The 6,558-nt window shown below is 31.3% G+C and overlaps 1 long non-coding RNA gene across 1 annotated transcript; it reads left to right on the forward strand.

Moving 5' to 3' along the window:
- The first annotated feature begins 347 nt into the window (after positions 1 to 347).
- On the forward strand, positions 348 to 5,012 carry LOC128557957 (uncharacterized). The gene is made up of 3 exons (XR_008371516.1): positions 348 to 829; positions 3,197 to 3,283; positions 4,875 to 5,012. It is a non-coding gene; the product is annotated as an uncharacterized LOC128557957 (long non-coding RNA).
- Positions 5,013 to 6,558: the final 1,546 nt, after the last annotated feature.

The raw sequence follows: 6,558 nt of genomic DNA on the forward strand, positions 1-6,558 counted from the left end.
TTTTAAACATCTCTGTTGCCATGGGTACTTTAAACTTTAAGAAAAATAGGGTACCATGTAAAGTGCTTGGTATTTAGCTAATAATATTACCCAAATATTCCATGTTGGTCATTAACAGAATGGCACTGAAGCCGTCGAAAACTCCTATTTTTATACATAGTTGTTTAAAAATGAGAGAAAATGCGTTACCATGGAAACGCGAGCCCCGCGACATACACATTTTAAGCTTATATTAGAAAGCTAACGTGCATACTAGTAAAATTATCAGTTATGCAGACTTCTACGGATATCAATGAAACTAAAATACACCGAAAAGTGTTAAATATCCGTATTTTCCCTCTTCTTTCAATATGAAATACCTTTGAAGGGTCATGTTCTTCAAACCTGGATAAAAATTGAACTTGAAGGGACAGAGACAAACGAAATTGAGATTGTAGCAGTTAAAACTTCATATTACACGAAATACAAAAAAATGCTGCGGTTCAACTAATTTGAATTTACCCTTGTAACAAGGTAACCTACCTCCTTAAAAGAAACGCTCGGAGGAACGGAAAAGACTCATCTAAAGCACTTGTGCAGGATATTAGCTTCCTGCACATAATTCAAGAAATATATTGTATAGAATAAAATCATCCAGGGAACGGTTAACTCTTTAATTCTTTCTGTCAGGTGGCGTTATGGTGTGTGTATATGTCCCGTCCAGCCTTTGCTTGGTGAGAATGGGTATCCGACTTGCAACTGAACTTCAGATAAAACTTCACTTGGCAGCAAATGAGAATTATTTATTTATGTTCAGCAGAACGGATAGGTCGGATACAACACAAACAAGGTTAGCCTTTGTTTTCCGCTTTTATTTGATAATATGTGGGATATTAAAGACCTATTTCAGTGCAGTAAGTATGTAATTTTGTGGGCGTTTTAACTTTTAAATTATTACGCAAGGCAGATCTAGTTGGTGGAAAATTTTGAATTTTAATTAAAAATGATTTTAGATCGAAGGTAGGATAAGCAGAAAATTATGTTACTGCCTTATAAATTTAAATTTATTAAGTTCGTCTACGAAAAAGTGAAACTCTCGGCCGGAGCCTCGGTGTTTACATTGTCTTTGACCCACTTAATAAATCTAAATTTATAAGACAGTAAACTAATATTCTCTCTATATCACTTTTTATAAAATCAATGATGGAAATGGATTACTTGTATAAGATTCGCTTAAATACCTGAAACAATATACTTTGCAATGATATTTTATTTGGCCTGTAAAATTGTACGGAACGTTTATCGACATGTAAACTGTCACAACTATGTCGTGCGTTTAGGAAATGTAAACGAATTCTTTATCCAGTTCTTATATTCACTTTTTTCCCTCTACAATATCGCAGATTTTTTAAAAGATTTTCTAAATTACACTCAATTAAATATATAATATATCACTGAAAATCACACTTCCGTTTGCCACTTGTGGTTTCATTTTGATGGTTTTGGTTTTCTACGCATTTTTAGTATTTGAAATTAAATGACAGTAACATCTAATCTAAACAAAACGACATTTTTCTGTTAAACTATTAGTCAGTAATCATCGTTCAGAAATCAAATTTGTAACATATATGATAAAATAAAGTATAAAGCGGACAGAAAATATACTGACCTGATGTTGACAGCATAATGTTAGAATGTTATATCATTTTTGCAAGATATTCGTGGAACGCATGTGTAGGCAGTTAGATCGAATAATTTTAATAAGTTGATTAGGATCATCTGTAATAATATTTAATATATAAAAGAACAACAGTATGAACGAACAAGAATTGTAAGTTTTGTTGATTTTATCTTTTCTGAATTGACAGTGAGCAAAACAATATAAATGATTCCCCTAAAATTTAAAATAGTCCCGTGTCCGTTTTTATCACATTTGATTGCGTTTGCTAGAACAATAATACTTGTAGAAAATATAAATGAGAAGTTCTAATGCAAAATGCATTTTTACTTAACAATAAAAATTAGTTTGCAATTTTCCAAAACTATAGCGTAAAATTAGGACTCGTTCTGTGTTTTAGAATTTTGTAACTTAAAGAATCAGTTATTATGACATTTTCTCAGGTATTGGACACATACTGACACTCCATTACATGTTTAACTGTAAATATCTTTTAAATATCTACATATTAGAAAAAACAACAACAACAACATATAACCTCGAAACTGGCATTACTTCATCTTTTTATGATGTAAAGTACAATTATCTAATTTTTAAAGCTCTACATTTTTAAGGAAAACAACGATGGGATATGAAGTTGTATATGAACACTTTTGTTAACTTAATATGCAAATTTATATGAAATTTGATAAAGATATACTTTAAAAATTATTTTTTAAGATAAACAAGATATAATATTTTTGCGCCTGTTCAAAGTGCTTTCGGGATAATTTCTGTTCCTTAACCAATACATGTATATTCCAACAGGAACTGACTTGACATATAAAGCTATATAAGACAATATATGAATATATTTCAAAATAAACTTAATAACAAATATATAAATTTAAACAAAATGAATAATAATAAAAAACACTGAAAATAGTTAGTGATCAGCGAATACCTTATTCAAAAACAATACCTTATTATAGCGTTACAAAAACAAAGAAAAATATCAAACAGGGAATGCCACGCACCAAAAGCGCAGCCTCCTCAAAACGAACCCCCAGCACGCAAACGCGTGCACGACACACGCACACACACACACACACACTCTCAAAGCTTACACATCAGGACAAAACGAACAACACACACACACACACACACTCAAAGCCAACACATAAGGACAAGACGAACAATAAGCATACACACACGCGCGCACACAAAGTCAACACACAAGGACAAAATGAACAAACAAAGGAACACAGTGGGGCACCGCCTTGAAACGGTCAGTGGCAAAAACACGTCATTATACGTGTTGACATCAGTACTTACATAAAAGAGGGCACATGGCAGATAAGGGTTTCTGGTACTATTTCGATTTTGCAATTAGAGTGCAGCCTAGAATTTTATTCATTGACTTAAATTGCAAAAAATAAGATCCAAACAACATTTGTAACAAGAGGATGACATGCATCGAAGAATATTATTCCTGACTGCTAACATATTTCCCCTTGTTCAATATTAAAGGTAATAATGGTTATTATTCCATTCACATAGATTGTATCACGGAGGTACAGCCAATGGCAACACAAGTCGTCTCAAACATGGCGGGAAGAAAGATGCAAACAGTGTATGTAAGTAAAGGTAAAATATTGTTATTACTTTTTAAGGTTTGAAAAGTTTATATTATTTTAAGGAGACGTCTTGTAATGGTTAAACCTTGGGTGTTGGGTTGCGGGAGGAGATCGAATACCCCAACATTTAGTTTACTTAAATAAGTTATTTTTCTTCATTTTATAGCATGACATTACAAACCAAATACTCCATACTTCTTCCTGATAACATTTGTTTACCGCAAGAAAAAGTTATTATTGAAGAAACTATTTATAAAGAAAAAGAAATATCAAAGAATATTAGCTTATATGGAAGTTACATATATTTTATTGTTTAACTGTAAATACCATTTTCTGGTACATTTTCCATATAACTGGGGCTAAAAGGGAATTTGGTAATGCAAAATTGATCAACACTCCTTGTTAATATGTTACGGAACTTAAACATTCAGATGAGTCAAGAAAAATCTGTTCGCGCAAATAAAAAGGAAACGCCCGTTTTTTTCCAAATGGCATGAGAACAGTTTGCTTAAATAAGTCATTAAAATCATTTATAAATAAATGGTGTAAAACGGGTTTTATATTATACGTGTTTTAATTAATTTATTTTGTTGGATTTGACGTCGCACCGACACATGATAGGTCATATGGCGATTTTCCAGCTTTAATGGTGGAGGAAGACCCGCGGTGTACCTCCGTGCATTATTTCATCACGAGCGGACACCTGGGTAGAACCACAGACCTTCCGTAAGCCAGCTGGGTGGCTTCCTCACATGAAGAAAGTCGCCATATGACCTATCATGTGTCGGTGCGACGTCAAATCCAACAAAAATATAATATCAAATAAAATTTGCGCAAACAAAATATTATTTAAATATTTCTTCTTTAATTAAATGATCACATTCAGTTTTCTAAAAAGAGACTGAACAAGCTATTATTATTAAATTAACGTTAATAGAGAAATATCGAAGCAAACATTATCGCTAAAAGTTGACATTTTGTGCAGCATATGTAAGACTTTGAACAGACTCAATCAAACCGAGTCTGCAATTTTCACTGTTTGCATTGTTTTCGGTGCTTCAGAGGGATCTACTTTCCAGGTTTTATTTTTTTGTACTTAAAGCCCGGGTTTAAGGCAAATACATGTTTACATCTTACATCAAAAGGAACAACTGCTCTTAGAAATTGTCAATAGGGGAAACTGAGCAGTACTTCTGAAGTTTCCATTGTTTTTGTATATACACCTACTTAAAGAACTTAAAAATAGATAAGGATCCATCTCATGAGGATTACAATTGAGGTTTGGTGCATCATAAGCATGAGCGGTACCTCATTATATTCCTTAATTTGTTTATCTTTTTCTCGAAATGTTTGATACTGTCTTTTTATTTACTGACTTGTATTTACGGCAGTGTGATGCATTTAGGTAATATATCGCCGAATTATCAGTTTACAAACATACACTTTATGGTTCTAGTGTTAGGAGCTGCATTCCTTGAACAAGTCTATATTCGTTTGATAAATGTATTTCTTGTGTGCTATTGTCAGGTATTGTAATAATGTGTACTAGAATGGAACCTTGGAAAGCTTTAAAGCTATTGAAGTGTTTCTCTTTTTTTCAGAGATGGAAAACAACAGTCAATATGAAAGACATCTTTCTCATGTTTCACCTGACATTTATTTGCGGTTGATCAGAGCTAAAAATATCGCGAGGAAATATTTTTTTTTTTTTGTATAAAATATTACATGCTTAAATTATATACTCAACAGAGGATAGTTTCAATACCATTTGGAAGATATTAAAGAGAGATAAGGAGTATAATTATTGTGAGTAGGTTCTATTATAGCAGTTAATATGTATTCAAATTGGATTTGTTTATTCAAAGGAGTTTAAAATGTACATAGATCTAGTAATGGAGTTCAATTATATGTGAGGAAGTTTTATTATAATCATTAATTTTTTTGTGTATTCAAATTAGATCTAATTTTCAATATACTTTGGAGTATACATAGACAGAGGAATATAAATAATTCTGTTATTCAGGTCGGATTTAATTTTAAACACAATTTGGAATATACCAAGATAAAGTGAAAGAATAAAATTACTGGTGATAATGTTTTAATGTGATCATTAAAATTTGAATCGGGTTGAATTTTTGATACAATTTTGAATATATACAGACATGGTAAAGAAAGGTGATGATTTGTGATATTCTAATCGAATTTAATTTTCAATACAATTCGGAATATTCATACATTTAGTAAAGGTATATTACTATTGGTGATATTCAAATCGAAATCGATGTTTAATACAAGTTGGATTGTGTATAGGTATAGCAAAGGAATATAATTATCGGTGAGTAAGTTTTATTCTAATTATTGATATATAGCTAAATCTGATAGTACAATTCTCAAAACTTTAAGATTATGCATTGATAAAATCAAGAAATAATTTATTAATAATCGTTAGTTCTAATCATTATATAATGTATACCACAAATATACCCTTATCTATATGGTAATAAACTTGAATCTCAAATAGAGAAATACTTCGCGGAATAAATACATTTAGGAACAGGCATATTTTAATGATTTCGGTTTAAAACACATTGTTTGGGCTCTACCTTGGTCTATGCCTTTTTAATCTGTACTATTATATTTATAATATTTGTTTCCGGCACCTTTATTATCTTTTTTTCTGAGAGAACACAAGTTGAAAGATTGAAGGTACGTTGCACATTTTATCGAATTTGAAATGGTTGTTGATTTGATCATGTAGGTGGACTAAGTCATTTTCTGACACTTTTTTATCAGATATAGTTCAGCCAAATTCCATGATATGCTGGATATAATTTGAGGTATTGTTAACTAACTAGAAGGGCCTTTTGTTTTTAAGTATAAAATAGTCACTTTTTTCCACTTTTATATGTATGTTTAGATGGAACAGTCATGCATTTCTAATAAAAATCCATAACCAGAAATATTTTTTTTTGTCGTAATTAAATGTTTCTTTTTTCTCTCGTCTGATTGATGTTGTAGGTGCAGACTTTACAATAGGGTTTAACCGTTTAGTCTCCAAGCTGCACTGAAACCAGAAACAATGCTTTTTTGAGGAGTGTTCTAAGCTCTTACTATGAGTAACGAATCCGTCTTCTCAAATAAACAACATAAGCACATTAAGAAATAATAAACAACTTTACAAATATTAGGTAAATGCAGCCATTGTATTTAAATAGGAACTACTGCAATCAAAATTTAAGAAATCCGTTCCGAGTATTTTTTGACAAGATGACTTGATTAAGTGAC

Source organism: Mercenaria mercenaria, chromosome 6, assembly GCF_021730395.1.
Source record: "Mercenaria mercenaria strain notata chromosome 6, MADL_Memer_1, whole genome shotgun sequence".
Classification (NCBI taxonomy): domain Eukaryota; kingdom Metazoa; phylum Mollusca; class Bivalvia; order Venerida; family Veneridae; genus Mercenaria; species Mercenaria mercenaria.